Genomic DNA, 15,699 nt, shown 5'->3' on the forward strand with positions numbered 1-15,699 from the left:
TTATAAACCCAACAGTGAATTCTTGTTGTTTTTGCTTTCAATAGTCAACTACCTTTCAAAAAAAAAAAAAAGAAATAGGAAAAAATAGTTCTTTATATTTCTCCACAAATTTAGCATTTTTACTGTTCTTTATTTCTTTTAGTAAAGCCAATTTCCATTTCATATCATTTATCTTCTGCCTGAAGAACTTTATTTTTGTAGTCTTATAGTGGATTTCTGCTGGTAAAATATTTTCTCAGTTTTTGTTTTTCTGAAAGTCTCTATTTCACCATTATTTCTAAAATATATTGCACTGAGTATAGCATTCTAAGTTGATTGTTGTTGTTTTTACCCAGTACATAAACTGGTTTCTGCTTCACAAAGTTTCTGATGAGAATTCTGGTGACCACTTATTTTTTGTTCCTTTTTATTCATAATGTGGATTTTTTTTTTCTGTTACTGCCTTTAAGATGTTCTTCTTTTCACTGTTTTTCAGCCAATTAGATTGTGTCTTGGCTCCCTTTCCTTTCTTGCCCATCCTGTCTGGAATTATTTGAATTTCTTGGAGCTGTGTATTTATAGTTTTCGCTAAATTTTGAAATATTTTTTGCCATTTTTTTCTTTAAATATATATTTTTTTCTGACACCTCATTCAACTTGCCTTCTGAGATGCCAGTTTTACTTATGTTAGACTGATATTTTCACTCAGGTCAATGAGTTTTGTGTGTGTGTGTGTGTGTGTGTGTGTGTGTGTGTTCTCCCCCTCCTTCTTCCTCTACTCTTCATTTAGAATAATTCATATTGTTATATTACAAAGGTCATTGATTTTTTTATGCTAAAGTGTCTAACCTGTTAATCTCATTAGTGAAATTTTTATTTCTGATTTTGTATTTTTTATCTCTAGAAGTTATACTTGTTCTTTTTTCTTATCTTCCATTTCTTATCTTATTATGCACACATTTTTCTTTAAATTCTTGAGCATATTTTGCATATTTATACTGGTTGTTTTGATATCTGTATCTGTTAATTTCATCATCTCCATCATTTTTTGGTCTGTTTCTATTGGCTAGATTTTCTTTTGGTATGTACCATATCACATTTTCCTGTTTTTTTTTTTTTTTACATATCATAATATTTGATTTGATGAGGGATATTGTACATTTATTTTTATGGGTACTGGATTTTGTCATATTCCTTTAAGGAATGTTAGATGTTGTTCTGGTCAATAGCTAAACTAAAATGGCTTAGTTGAACCATTTTAAGGCTTCAGGTTTTTTTAGAGCAGGTCTAGTTTAGTCTATACTCTTGGACAAGTTTAAGCCCATTTTTAAGGTATGTTCCTTCTTGAGTCTCTACTAAAGTGTATATTCAGTGACATATTTCACCTCTAACCAATAGGAAGTAAAATTATTCCTGGCTCTATGTGAGCTCTGATAATTTTTTAATCTTACAACTCCCTGGTAATTGTTTTTCTACTCAGAAGTTTTCTCATTCAAATCTGTGGAGTTTTATCCTGTATGTACATAGCCAAAGACTTAAGAAGACCCTTATTCAAATTTCTGGAGCCCTTTTTCTGTGTAGAATTTTTTTCTCTGATATCCTATCCTACATATTTTAGCCACATCTGCCACCCTGAACTATAATCTCTATCACTTCTCAGCAATTCTTCCAATTGTGATCTTAAAATCTCTTAAAAAAATCCTCTTAAAAATCTTCAGTGGCTCCATCTTGGTAACAGAGTAATTAAACACTTTTTAGTATTGGTATTAACGCAACTTTATGCTCTTCTCTTTTGCTTTTATCTATCATTTTATCTACCATTATTCCCATTATTTCCTTTCCTTTTCCTTCTTGTCTAATCTTTTCTACCATATTTTCTTTCCTCTGCATATTAAAATTCTTCCTATTTTTGTGGTCAAGACAAAATTTATGTCTTTGGTAATGTTCTCAATTTCATTTCTTAAAGTATCTCTCCCGTCTCTGAAGTTGGAGAGGAAATTGTTCATACTTCTCATGGCACATAATTTTGTTTTTAATTATTGAAGTATAACTACATACAATAGTATATTAGTTTCAGGTGTACAATATTTGATTTGACAATTCTATACATTACTCAGTGTTCATGATAAGTATAATCACAATCTGTCACCATATGCTATTACAGTATTATTGATTATATTCCTATTTTCCCCATGCTATACTTCTTATCGCTGTGACTTATGTATTTTTTAACTGGAAGTTTGTGCTTTTCAATATTGGCTATGTATTTCATCCATCCCCCCCCCCACCTCCTCTCCATCAACCATATGTCCATTCTCTGTATTTGAAAGGCTGTTTTTTTTTTTGTTTGTTTGTTCATTTGTTTCGTTTCTTAGATTTCACGTATAAATGAAGTCATATAATATTTGTCTCTCTGTCTGACTTATTTTCACTTAGCATAATACCATCTAAGTCTTTCCACATTGTTGCAAATTGCAAGATCTCATCTTTTTTTTATGGATGGGTAACATTACATCATATAAACAATGACAAAAAACATATATTACATCTTTTTTATTCATCTATTGATGGACACTTGGGTTACTTCCATATGGATCCTGGCTATTTTTAAGAATGCTGCAATAAACATAGAAGTACATAAATCTTTTTAAAAATTCAATTGACCAACATATAGTAAATCATTTGTTTCAGATGTAGAGTTCAATAACTCATCAGTTGCATTTAGCATCCAGTGCTCATCACATCACATGCCCTCCTTAATGCCCATCACCCAATTACCCCCTTCCCCAACCCAATTCCTCTGCAGCAGCCCTCAGTTTGTTGCTTATAGTTAAGAGTCTTTTGTGGTTTGTCTCCCTCTCTGATGACTTCCCATTCAGTTTTCCCTCCCTTCCCCTATGATCCTCTGTGCTGTTTCTAATACTCCATATATGCATAACTTTTTTTTTTTTATATGCATAACTTTTTGAATCAGTATTTTTGTTTTCTTTGAGTAAATACCCTGTAGTGAAATTACTGTAGCATATGTTTGTTTCTATTTTTAATCTTTTGAAGAACTTCCATACTGTTTTCTACAGTGGTTGCACCAATTTACAATCCCACCAGCAGTGCACAAGAATTCCTTTTCTATACATCCTCACCAACATTTATGTCTTGTCTTTTTGAAAGTAGTCATTCTGACTGATGACAAGTGATATCTTATTATGCTTTTGATTTATATTTGTGATTAGTGATGATGAGCATTGTTTCACATGTCTGTTGTTCATTCAAATGTCTTCTTTGGAAACTATCCATTCAAATCATTTGCCTATTTTTAAACCAGCTTATTTGAGGTTTTCCTGGTGTTGAGTTGTGTAAGTTCTTTATGTATTTTGGATACCTACCCTTTAATGGATACATCATTTGCAAATATCTTCTCCCATTCACTAGATTTCCTTTTTTGCTTTGTTAATGGTTTCTTTTGCTGTACAAAAGTTTTTTATTTTGGTGAAGTACAGTAGTTTATTTTTGCTTTTATTTCCCTTCCTTGAGGAGACATATCCTTAAATATGTTGCTAAGGCTGAAGTCTGAGCCATTACTTCTTATGTTTTCTTTTAGGAGTTTTATGGCTTCAGGTCTCATGCTTAGGTCTTTAATCCATATTAAGTTTATTTTTGTGTATGTTGTAAGAATGTGGTCCAGTGGGATCCCTGGGTGGCGCAGCGGTTTGGCGCCTGCCTTTGGCCCAGGGCGCGATCCTGGAGACCCGGGATCGAATCCCACGTCGGGCTCCCGGTGCATGGAGCCTGCTTCTCCCGCTGCCTGTGTCTCTGCCTCTCTCTCTCTCTCTCTCTGTGTGACTATCATAAATAAATAATTAAAAAAAAAAAAGAATGTGGTCCAGTTTAATTCTTTTGCTCATAGCTCTCCTGTTTTTCTGACACAATTTATTGGAAAGATTGTCATTTCCCCAGTGTATATTCTTGCCTCCTTCGTCATAGATTAATTGACCACATAGGCAGAGGTTTATTTCTGGGTTCTTTATCCTGTTCCAATGATTTATGTGTCTATTTTTGTGTCAGTACCATACTGCTTTGATTACTATAGCTTTGTAGTATATCTAGAAATTTGGGATTATAATACATCCGGCTTTGTTCTTCGTTCTCAAGATTGCTTTGGCTATTTTATGTCTTTTGTGGTTCCATAAAAATTGTAGGATTATTTGTTCTAGTTCTGTAAAAAATGCTATTGGCATTTTATTAGGGGTTGCATTGAATCTGTAGGTTGCTGTGGGCAGTAGAGACATTTTAACAATATTAGTTCTTCCAATCCATTAGCATGGTATATTTTTCCATTTGTTTGTGTTCTCTTCAATTTCTTTCATCAATGTCTATGGTTCTGAGTATAGGTCTTTCACTTCTTGGTTAAATTTATTCCTAGGTATTTTATTCTTTTTAGTGACATTATAAATTATTAATTCCTCTTTCTATTACTTAGTTCTTAATGTATAGGAAGAACAAATTTCTATATATTAAATTTGCATTCTGAAACTCTGAATTCACTTATTAGTTCTAATAGATTTTTGGTGAAGTCTTCAGTGTTTTCTCTTTTCATGGTGCTTTTTACTCTGTGCACCTTTTTTATAATTCTTTTTGAACAAGTATTATAGACATCAAGTATTGATGATATATACTTTGATTTTTTCCTACATTTAATCTCCTATAACAAGTGATGGTGGTGAATTTTATTGATGTGGTACCTAATAAGGTGTTTTTGAAGAAATTATTGCCTCTACAAGCATCTTCACATTTAAAAATTATCTTTCTTCAGGTTTGCTGCCTTGACTCCAGAAGAAGAGGTGAATGTAAAAAAAAAAAAAAAAGAGGTAATGTTGATCACTTAACTGGGGGATAAGATTTAAAAGCAACTCTTCTGTATCATAGTCTGTATCAAATCATTATTACCCCTTGATATCACATATAATATCATTAATTTGATATTTTAAAGACAAATAATATTTTCTATTGATATTTAGTGTCTCTCTTTTTCTTACTTTTATTTATGCTCAAATTTTGTTTTTAGATGTTTGTATTTCTTTTTTACTAGATTGTGAATGCCACACAAATAAGTTTTTTTTTATCAGTTCTTTAATGGAGCTTTGTATACACAATTAGGGGTAATACACTGTAACTGTAAAAACTCTATTTTCTGAGACACATATGCACACACACTTGTTTGTTTTACTGAGCATGGGCCATCACATATTAATGACATCTTCAATCAATCAATATATGTCTTTAGATAGTGCTCAATAGGTGTGATTACATACAAAAATTGAATATGAAAATACTGCTATTTTTTTTTAAAGATGTTATTTATTTATTCATGAGAGACACACAGAGAGAGAGAGGCAGAGACACAGGCAGAGGGAGAGGCAGGATCCACACAGGGAGTCCGATGTGGGACTCGATCCCTGGACTCCAGGATCACGCCCTGGGCTGAAAGCAGGTACTAAACCACTGAGCCACCAAGGGACCCCCAATACTGCTATTTTATTGAATATTACTTGCTTAATGTTAGAATATAGTGTTAGAATATTAGCTCTAATATGTGTAGTCTGTAACTGGTAGTCAGAGATACTTTAGTTTCAGCGTCTCAAATTATGAGGATTCAATTATTTTCTCTAGAAAATACTTGTTTCTCTCAACCTTATTATCTAAACACTCTCTGCATACTTTGCTTAAAATTACCTTTTCTTCATTTTAATTATACAACTCCAAATCACTTTTCCTCATTGGTATTTGATAATTATAAGCAAAGAAGCAAATATAAGAGCAAGAAATACGTGAGCCATGCATTCATGCATTTTCCTGTCTTTTGTTGATAGCCCTGACTTCATTGAGATGAAGTGTATTTAATTTCAATTTACTGAATGACCATATTCATAATTTGAGTTCATTTCCATTTCGGGCTGATTTCTTTTAAATTTGATTCAATATACATAATTTTTCTTTAAGCATACATGTCTACATTCCTTTGAACTTGTTTTTATCTAGGGAAGGGGGGAAGGAAATTAACATTCATTTTGTATCTCCTTTTGACACAGCCTGTTTTTGGCACTTGACACGTATTATCTCATTCAATTCTCTCCACAATCCTGGGAAGCCGGAATTATTATTCTCATTTTAAAGATGAAAAACTGATGGCTAGAAACCAACATGGCCAAGATTGTTTAATTAGGAAATGACAGAACCAGAGTTAAAACAAAGGAATCCTTTTTTTTTTTTTTTAATGATATTACATTGCTTATTTTCAGGCAAAGATTTTGCAAAAAACTCACGGAGGCTAGAAAGTTTACAATTAAAAAAAATCATATTGGCTTATCTGTGGTGTGTGTGAAGTCCGTGTGTTAAAAATGTTTATCAGAACATGACCCTTGAGCAGGCTGCACATTAGAATTTTGTGATGTCTCCCTATTTGCTGAAGTGGGAGAGGAGACTTCAAAGAGAAACATTCCAAAACCACATTGTGAAATTGTTTCTTTCTATAAGGGCTCTCAATTTTTTTTTTATTTTTAAGACAGTGATAAATTGATCTTAAGAGCCTATCGAGATTAAACTAGGTGGAAACCATCTGTGCTTTTACCATCACCCACAAGTGTGTTAGGTTCTTGGTGACAATAATGGAGAACGTGATCACATTCATTTCCACTCCTAGCAATTTGGTTTCGTCTAATATGCCACAGGTTTCCCCAGGAGTCTTGCTTAATTGAGTTGTAACTTACTCCTTTTGGAATTATTAAAACTGTAAGCATCCCAATGAGAGACTGTAAATTGTGTATTACGATGATACTTATGGTTGTTGTTATCTTAGTGACAACGCTGTCACCAGTGTGAGGCACTATAGAGGAAGCACTGCAGTCAGCTCCAGAAAATGTAAATTATGATCTCAAACTAGCTATAGAGCTAGGCCAAGTCACTTCACCAGTCCCTTGTCTTGGCTTTTTCCTCCATAAAATAAAGGTGTTGAACAACAAAATCACCAGTGAAATTTCCTTTTTAAAACTATTTTCCCCATGAGGGAAAAAGTAATAAATGAATGTGGTAAAAATACGTGTGTGTGTGTGTGTGTGTGTGTGATGGAAAAGGAAATACAGTAAAAAACATTTATCTCATTCCAGTCTCCTAGCCCTTCTCCTTAGATGCAACTGTTAGGAACAGATTTTGTGCATGCTGAAACACTTTTCTATGCCTATACAACCAGGTGTGTAGGTATATGTGTGTGATATGCAACTTTTATTTTCTTTTTAGCTTAAACAGCAATATACTACTCACTATTCAGTTGAATTTTATAAAATGGTATAGATCTTGGATATTTTTAATACCACCATATTTAGATCTACCACATTATTTTTAATGGTTGCATAATATATCTTTGTATGGATATGCTATGGTTTATTTAATTAGTTTTCTGTTGATGGACATTTGTCACAATGACAATGCTTCTATATATGATATTGCAAGTATATACAGGCAAAAAAATATGTAGAATGCATTCCTAGAAATGAAATTATTGGACCAAATTAATTTGAAAAATAGTTTCAGGATAATGCAAAACTGGTTTTTTTAATACTGTAATAACCTCTTTGGGGAGAAAAATTATACAAATTTATAAAAATTCAAGCAATAAACAAGAATAAAAAGAGGAAAGCAGAAATCATTCTACTCACAATCACTTCAAAATCACCATTAAAAAGTGGGAACATTAGGGAAATGCTATAATGGACATCTATTAATGCTCATGTGAAAAGAAAGCTAGATAGATAAAATTTCATTAAAAAGGACCATAATATATATTAATTAAAATGTAGATTACATTCAACTTTTATTTGGATCTCATAGAATAAAAAGAAACTGAGGTAAAACTGAAGGCATCTCTAAATTTTGGATAAATGTTTTATCACCAGAAGAGATATTAGTTTCTAAAAGTTGCCTTTAAATTTAAAAAGGAAGATTCCAAAAATATTGAGAATGGAATCCACTCTTACAATATTATCCCAGTCTGCTTCCCCAGAGATACCTACCTCCAGAATTTAACTTAACATTTTTTAAAATTAAGGTCTATAAACTTTACAGTTTAGTCTACAGTCACCATTATCTCAGGGTTTTTAAAAATATTTTTATATTTAATGGATCCAGGACATTATATTTTTAAAATCCCATGGCTTTTTAAATTTGAGTTCTTGATTTTGCTTTATTTTTTGGTTACCTGGATTTAATTGACATCATTATTTTTTCAAGAAGGAGTCAGATTACTATTTTTCTAGGTACTTGAGAACATTATTCAGCTGTTTTTATAGAAAAGGGATCAATTTAGCCAAGTATAATGTTATTGGGCCCTTTTTCCTTCAGAATTTTCTAGACCCTATTGTCTTTTAAAATAAAGATTTGCAGTGGAAATTGTCTGATTCCTCCTTTATTTCCCACTTTGAACGTGAAATTTGCAGTGGAAATTGTCTGATTCCTCCTTTATTTCCCACTTTGCTTTTACTATATAGACACCTGAAGACTTATTTTTTCACTCTGAAACAAAAATTTAAGTTAGATATGTTTTGATATGATTTTTCTTCTGTGAGAATTTCTTGGAATATGGTGTCCCTTTCTGATCTGCACATTTACTTCTTCCTTCATTCAAGGACTTTTTAAAGTATTGCGTTCTAGAATACTTTTCTCTTTCATTTGTAAACATTTTCTAATTTGACATTAATCATTTTAAAAAAGATTTATGATTTATTTTAGAGATAGGGCAAACATGTACCAGTCAAGGGGCAGAGGGAGAGAGAATCTCCGGGGGACTCCACTGCGTGTGGAGCCTTACCCAGGGCTCGATCTCACAACCCTGAGATCATGACCTGAGCAAAATTCAAGAGTGTGGCACATAATCAACTGAGCCACTCAGGTGCCCTGACATTAATCATTTTATGTTCAGTAATTTTTCTTGGTCCTTCATATCTTTTCTTCTCTCTAATGTCCATTTCCCATGCAATTTGATTTTCAAGGTATGTGGATTATTCTCTTGCTGTTTTGATCATTTCTGTTAAATCTGCAATGTTATTTTTGATTCTCTATTTTCTCAACTCTATTAAGCTCCCTCTACTTTTTATTTTGTAGGTTTCATTATCTCCCCTCACCCCCCACCCAACTCTTAATGAATTAATTCATGTCGTTATTAAGTTCTCTTCTTCATTTCATTGTGTTTTATTCCACGTTGAGTTTTAAATGTCTTTATTAAATTTAAATGCCCCATTCACTCCACTCACTAGAAATGGTGCCTGTTTTTTTCCATTACTGAAATTTTGCACGGCCTGGGAGGAGCCTCTGCTATCATTAGTTTTGGTTCCTACCTTTTCTCCAGGCTGTTTATTCACCTGCTCAATATGCTTCTCTCTGAGTTAGGGGAATATTCATGAGATTAAAACAAAATTTTTCTCATCTTGCATTTTTCTCCACTTGTATTTCTGGGCAGTAAAAGCTATGGTGGCAAGTAATGAAGAGCAGCATCCATATCTTTTATTTATTTCATTGACCACAACATTTTAAAGATTACACTATGAAGTTGTTACTCCTTTCCTTGGCTATTCACTGCTGATACATATTTTTTTCAACCTTACTTTGAGAGTTTTTAATTGCACATTTGTTAGGTATTAATATTAATGAGATACGTTTTTAATTGCCTTTTACAGAGAAGCACTCTCCATTATAAATATTCTCCAAAATGGTAGCACCAATGTATGCTCCACCCAAAGAGACCTTGTAAACCCAAACTACTAAACTTGTTAATCTTTCCCAGTTAGGTAGGTAACAATGTTATTTTATTGTTTTAAGGTATAGCTCTTATGAACACGTTTGGGTGGAAACATTTTCTTATTGATTTGTAAGAGTTCTTTGTTATGTGAAATAGCTTTTGCAAGCATTTTCTCCAGTTTGTCATGCTTTCTTTTGGCTTTGATTATGATATTTTTTGATACTAATTTCTAATTTTCATGGAGCCAAATGTTTTATTTTCCTTATATTTCTGACTTTTGTGACTTGCTCAGAGACTTTCCTCAGTACCAGGTAAGATATATCTATATCTTATATCTATCTATATCTATCTATATATTTATTTATTTCCTGGAGCTGGAAAAATAGATTCTTGATCACCCACCACCACCCCCTGTAAACATACACACATGTTAGCCTCAGTCAATGAGTGAGGGACCTAACATGTGTTTTAAAAAGCTTTCCCTGGCTAAGACTCACTGGGCCTTGGTCATCTCCATCATGCCTTTCAAACATGACATGCTGTGACTATAAGTGACACTTCACAGATAGGAAAGTAACAAAAGTTCTGTGAGGGGGAAAAGGCACTAGAGGCATTAATTTTTTTTTTTTTAATTTTTTTTTTTTAAGTCACGTTTCCACATCAGGACTTCACAACATATAGAGGTTTATAAAGTACAATTTATTTCCACTATTTAGAGAAAAATGGTAAAACCTAATTCTATCCCTTGTTGGAGGACTTTGTTGAGATCAAAAATGGGATAGGATAGTCTTTTAACCAGAAAACTAAATATGTCCTCATGATATTAAAAAAAATATTTGGCGAAGAGCATGAAACAAGAATGGGTTATTGCTAGATTGGAAGCCAAGCAGATCAAAGGGACTAGAAAGGGAAGAAGGGGGGAAAATGAATATTTAGTAGAGCCTTATTGTCACTGTTATCTCAGAAACACATTTTATCAAAGAAAAAAAAAAAAACCTCGGCTAAATTATTACAGGCATGTGCCATCCCATCTTCTGAAGTGGTTCTATTAGAATATCCTATTGTTATCGAGGATGTTTCGTAGACAGGATATCTTTTCTGTTCAACATGATAAGGTGGAGAACATGTAGCCAAGTGAAATTATCCAAGTGGCAGGACATTCGCATATAAAATAATTTATGGTTCACCATAAATGTTGTGAAATCTGGGACTTGTACAATGCTGAGTTATGAATTCAGCCCTTGTTAATGTTTCCTTTGCAATATGTGGTGGGAAACAGCTATTAAAAATACTAGCGTCACTATTTATTCAGATTCCACATCACCAGAATAAATTGCCTGAGAGGAAACATCTTGTTCGTAATGATTTGGAATACAGAGCTTAAAGTTTCATGCGCTGAGTGTTTAGCTTTATAATAAGGAAGCATTCATAATATATGTGTGATATTTGTTAGTGCTAAAGATATAGCTAAATGTTTCATGAAAGAGCTATTGTGCACTTGATTTTACAATAAACAGTTAAAACTCCTGGAGTAGATTCGATGCAAGTGGAATGTTTGCTTAGATTTAGCAAAGAGAAATACTGTAAATAATTCATGGGGTGTAATCTGACTCCGTATTTTCCCTGGCCTATGAGGTCTATGGACCTACTATTTTTCCATGTAGCTCTGTTCTTTTCTACAGGTAGCCGCTTTTCAAAGATTGTTTGCAATTCAATTCTGGGGTCCACTGGAAAAGAAATTCAGAAGATAAATTTGTAGCAATGTATGTGATGGATCAGAGGAAATCTCGTGGCTTCTTCCCTACATAGTCTCAAAGGCCTTCAGAGAGACCACCTGCCACCTCCTTTGAGAAGGAATGATAAAGGAGAGAGGTAGGCTGAATTCAGTTGGTACCCATTCGTTCCCATCCTGTAGCGGCCAGGGTCGCTGCCTCTGCCTTCTCCCTCCAGCAAACCAAATGGAATTAGGGGAGAAGTTTAAAGCAAGCCCAAAGTAAGTGCAAGAATCTGGTGATTCAGGACCATTACGCAATGGGTGGGAGGAGATGGACATTAGGACCTTGAACTTTGAGGCCTTCCCTAGGTGTTGTGTAGGGCTCTTATTCTGGCAATTATGTTTAGGCTAAATCAGGTTCCACAGAATATCAGGGGCAGTTTGAAGGCGAAGTGGAGAAAAATGTTTAATGGAGAAGGTTCAAGCATCTTTCTCGGTGCTATGGAGGGCTTCCTTTGAAAACAATTTGTGGCTAATTTCCTTGCCCACTTTACCTTAAGTTGAAGAGGATCTAAATATGCATTTCCATTTTTAGTGATTATCAAACTATAGTGAAGCTCTTGGTTATTTCCTTTCTTTGATTTGCTATTGATATTTCTTTAGAATGCAGCGAAGCAAATATTATTTTTAAATTGGCTGGAGAGAACCCATTTGTGAAGTACAATTTGAGTCTGCGGATGTTTTACCTTTCAAGTTGGAGTTGTGCTGAAATAGGCTTCGGAGAGGTGATTACCAAGCCTTATTCTTCTTCCCTCCACCCCACTTCCCCCCCACCCCGATCCGCCACAAACCACTCGGAAGGAAAAAATAGTCCCCAAGGCTGCAAGAAGGAAACAGCCTCAACTGAAGGATAAATCTCCTTAAATCAGAGGAGACACAACTGTGTGTAGAAAGATATCTATATCAAGAGTACTAAAGCTTTAAAATAATGAGGGAGTGATGCATAAATCCTTTTTTTATCTGCCTTCATGTGTCTGAGGTGGAGAAAGGAGTTCTGAAATCATGTTTCCTCAATGAGCACCCTATAGATAGGATGCCGTTATCGAAAGCTCTGGGAGCCAGGAGATGTGAATTCTGGTCTTGGCTCCAGCACCAATTAGCTAGTGAAATTGGCCCCTTTCCCCTTCGATTTCCTTATGCATAAGCTGATGGAGCTGGTGAGAAGTGATTCTAAAATCCTTTCCAGCTTTAATCTCTGCTTGTTCAAGCTGAGTGTTTCCTGAGTTGTGACCTGAGACCTACCAGAAATGGGCCAGAGTTGAACTTCCAGGTTCCAGTGGAAGAAAATTTGCTCCTTGTAATGTGAACTAAGGAAATGTTCTCTTCGCCCAGATAGGAACTTGCTGAGAAGGAAGGAAGGATTCTGAGGATGGAAATCTAGCAGTGGGGGTGGGAGGGAGAGGAGGGGGTATGTGGTGGGGTGGGGCCCTTATCTAAAAACAAAGCCTGGAAGAGGAATAGTTATAAACCATGGGTCCTCCATTGTTAACTAATATGACATTTTTGATGCCAGCATGACTCCCTGGTAAGCCAAAGGACTTCGGGAAGCACAGGGACTCTTTGGGGTGTTTTGTTAGATGTGCCAGGGCCTGGGCTATTTCAGCTACTACCAAAGACTCTGTAAAGAAGTCAATATATGCATCATGATTTTTAAAAAAGATTTTATTTATTCATGAGAGACACAGAGAGAGAGAGAGAGAGAGGCAGAGACACAGGCAGAGGGAGAATCAGGCTCCCTGCAGGGAGCCCCATGTGGGACTCCATCCCGGGACCCCAGGATCACGCCCTGAGCCAAAGGCAGACACTCAACCGCTGAGCCACCGAGGCGCCCCTATGCATCATATTATTGTGTGATACTATAGCATGCATGCCACACCACAATGTATCATACCAGAAGGGTCCCGGAGACCACAGAGGGGTCCCTTGATGCTCACCCTGTGATATGCAATATGCCCTGGAGAAGTGGCCTTCAAATGTGGCGAGCTGTAGATCACTTCAACTTGGCTGAGCCTCCCTTGTACCCTTCTTTTTTCTTCTAAACGGTCGACGACAAATACATAGAACTCCCTCTCACACTCCTGGCTCCCTACTATCAGAGCAAAATCAGCTAAACCAACTGATCAAACAAAGACCAAATTTATTTAAGTGGGAAGAAAAGGATGTTTTAAATGAGAGAACAAAGAAAAAAATGCAACAGATACATCATTTTGCGCCAGGAACAAAAATACAGGCATGGATGTATTTCAAACACTAAGATTTTAAGAGTCCACCGTTATCTTGAGGACTCTTGGGAATAGACTGTAAGAATTTTTCCTTAAAGCAAGTTATTTGTCCAGACAAGGTCATCTGCAGCTTTTTTTTTTTTCTTTCTTCTTCTTTTTCCTTCTTCTTTCCTCCTAGTAGCCAGGAACTTGGTTTTTGAACCAGTTCAGAGGCTCACACACCTCTTTTTGAGTCACTACTTTCTAAGACAACACTCGAATTTTCCTTGGAGAATGTTCATTCAGCACTGACTAGGATGGAACGTATTTTGCTTCTAAGACCTGACAGTTTCATAGCCAAAGGTGGGTTCAGAGGCAGTTCATCAAAGTTCAGATCATGATAAGGAATCCGGCCTGAAATGGGAGACTGGACTTGCCATAAAGGGAGGTATTATTTTGGGGAAGGTTGGCATGTTTATGATTCTTGAGGCTATGTGAGCTCAGTTTTTCCCCTTAAACATCTGCCACAGGTGCTAGGGAAACACTGCTTGTATTTTTGTATGAACATGGTGTAAATAATGTCCACTTTCAATAAACCTTTAAAACCAAAACAGCTGCCATTTGGGGCTTAAAAACAACTTGTGACTTCCCGTAAGTCTGAGTGACCTTATCACTATTATCCATTTAAACACGTTACCCTTCCCCCACCCTCACCTTTGGTCTATAGCCTTGTAAAGTTCATAGCCCTTGACTCTGTTTTTCACAAATACATGGCAGTGGCTTTAAGAAATAAATAAACACTTGTCCTAGATTCTTAGAGGAGGTGCTAGAGTTGGAACATATACCATTACCCTGGTAAAAACAGCCTCCGTTTTAAGATTTAAAAAAAAAAAAAAAAAATCTTAAAAAAATCTTTTTAAAACTCTGGTACTCAGAGGGCCTCTTAAAAATGTGTGTGGCTGTCTTTCTTATCTGTGTTGTTTGTTATATATTGCAGGCCACAGCAGCTAGCACTTTATCTTCTAAATTCTTCTATGATTCCTGAAGATCTGACCTAGAGCAAGAAAGAAATCTATAAAGCCTATACATGTGATAAATATTAAGTTTGGGTTTTCAGGCATTATATATTTTCTTTCTCAGCCACACAGAATTTTCTTCTTTAAACTGCAGTAGTTTCAAAGTCTGAGAAGGGATTTTCCTTTCATGTAACAGCAGGCTCCTCTCACGTCCTGGGAGCAGATTGGTAGCATCCAAGAGACCATGGGATGATGCTACGCTCACTTTTAATACAATACGGTTTATCTCTTTAAAGATTTTATTTCTAAAGATAAGCCATGAAATGATGGGGCAAAAATAATCCAGAATACTTTTGCATGTTGTGTGATGTTTTTGTGTAGGAGGATTCTCAATAGCTGCTGGGTTACGCAGTTGTGAGAGAGCTTGCTTGCTTGGATCACTAGTTTGCCTGGTCAAGATCTGTGGCCCAGGTGATTGGGCTCAGTCGTTCTCAACTGGGACAGTTTTAGTCTCGGAAGGGCCTTTGGCAATGTAGTTTGGTTATTATAACTTGAGGAGAGGGCGTTACTGGCATCTAGTGGGTAGAGGCTGGGTTACTGCTAAATGTCCTACAATGCACACACAGGTCAGCTCTTCACAACACAGGATTTTCTCGTTAAAATGTCAGTAGTGCTGAGTTTGAGAAATTCTGGGGAGAAACATGACCGTGGAGTGAACACAGGATTGAGGGCCAAGAGTTCAAGAGGGCCTACGAGGTTAACTTGAAGCTTGTAATCTTCCAATGCCAGTTCCTGGCCTGTCATTATGCAGGAAAGAGAATCCTTCTTCAAGGCACCAGAGTAGAATTTTGGGGAGTGGGAGACTTGGCACCTAACCCCAGAGAGCAGCCCGGACCTCCATGGCATTTCTCCCACTCTGCCATCAAGCTCCAAGAGGCAGAACCT

At 35.6% G+C, this 15,699-nt stretch overlaps 1 long non-coding RNA gene across 2 annotated transcripts in view; it reads left to right on the plus strand.

Moving 5' to 3' along the window:
* Positions 1-11,436: 11,436 nt before the first annotated feature.
* LOC121482014 overlaps positions 11,437-15,699 on the plus strand; it is a 96,379-nt gene continuing 92,116 nt past the window's right edge. For both annotated transcript variants that reach the window (XR_005985486.1, XR_005985487.1), the window contains exon 1: positions 11,437-11,635. This is a non-coding gene — a long non-coding RNA (uncharacterized LOC121482014). The remainder of the gene's footprint in view (positions 11,636-15,699) is intronic.

Source organism: Vulpes lagopus, chromosome 24 (genome assembly GCF_018345385.1).
Source record: "Vulpes lagopus strain Blue_001 chromosome 24, ASM1834538v1, whole genome shotgun sequence".
NCBI classification, from domain to species: domain Eukaryota; kingdom Metazoa; phylum Chordata; class Mammalia; order Carnivora; family Canidae; genus Vulpes; species Vulpes lagopus.